Genomic DNA, 1,500 nt, shown 5'->3' on the forward strand with positions numbered 1-1,500 from the left:
ACAACAATGTAAAGTAGTAAACAAGCAACAACATCATCCATTGCATTAATAAAATAATTGTTTATACAATTGTATTCTGACAAATTTTTATAAACACAAAAGCATAAATCAAAATGAAAGATAAGTCTTGAATAAGCTCCATCTTCCGTTTTCCTTGCATCGGTACGTGTCTATGATGACCTGAGGATACAAGTAATTTTGAAAGCGAGTATTAGCTTTAAAGCTGGTGAGATCATAAGTATTAATGTGTCTTAATTTGTGAAAACTTATAATTTCTAAGACTTGACATTGCTTTGAAAGAAAACGAGTATAAGTATGAAAATATTTGTAGCTCAACTGTATATGTTTGAAAAATCCCTAGAAATCCCTATGATTCCTATTAGTAACAAAAGGAGTCTTCTACCAAGACTTAACTGTTCTGTGTGTGTGTGTCTCTTGTAAGAGTAAGTATTTTTCCAAAGTATAACTATCATTACTCAAAATATCTTTTGTATATTTATGTTTAAGTGAGGTTATCACTGAAATATGTACTGGAAAAATTAACGTAGTACTAAATCGTAGCTCTAAAAGGGCTACTATTTATCAACAGATAGCATCTACATTACCGCGCTTCCTATGAAAAATTCGCGAAGTGAATGTAATGGGAAAGAAATGGTACTATGGTGTAGTGTCGAACTACAACCATACCTATTACCTTAAATCTAGGGTAATCCTACCAAGTACCACAGTATTTGGATATATATATAGGTATATATATCAATACACCGATACTCAACTTGCCTTATTTGATGGATAAGGTATAATGTGATGTCTAGATCCCAGACTGTTTCGCTCCCCTATCAGAGGGATTTTAGGACCCACACACGACCCCTGCATGAATGCAAGCCGTGAGCACCACATTACCTGCGATCATGTATACTCGATATAACAATCACAATCGTAGTGTGTTTTATCAGTATAGTTAGATCCTAAACTGGTTCTGAGCTATAGCCCCTAATGACGTCTATCCTATGTATATGAAAGTGTACTCATGTAAGTGTGATCATGTAATTGTACTTATGGTGTACTGAAATGTTCTACGTGTGCTAGCTGTAATGTGTGATCTCTTTATCTAGCAAGTATTGTCATGTAAGCGTTCTAGTATAATTGTATATGTTCTCGTCCTAATATAGATGTATATGTATTGCACAGCAACGTTCTAGAAAGTATTGACTCATGAATGAACTGACTCGTTGTATGATATCGTGTTCTAGTAATAGTTCTAGTATCTTCCTGAACTACCCAAATGGTAGCTTACTAGTAATCTAAGTGGTACGTATGGACGTGGATGTATGCCCTTGCTACCCAAGGGCATAGGATGAACTGGAAGAACCTTTTATGACTTTATATGTACACATGATATATAACTAATATTTAAACGACCTTCGGACGAGTATCCAATATCCCACCAGACCACATCTCAAGGCGCGAAAAGGAAATAGGGTGGATAGCCTTCCTAAG

This window comes from Lactuca serriola, chromosome 1, assembly GCF_051521515.1.
Source record: "Lactuca serriola cultivar US96UC23 chromosome 1, Lser_US96UC23_V15, whole genome shotgun sequence".
In the NCBI taxonomy this organism is placed as follows: Eukaryota; Viridiplantae; Streptophyta; class Magnoliopsida; order Asterales; family Asteraceae; genus Lactuca; species Lactuca serriola.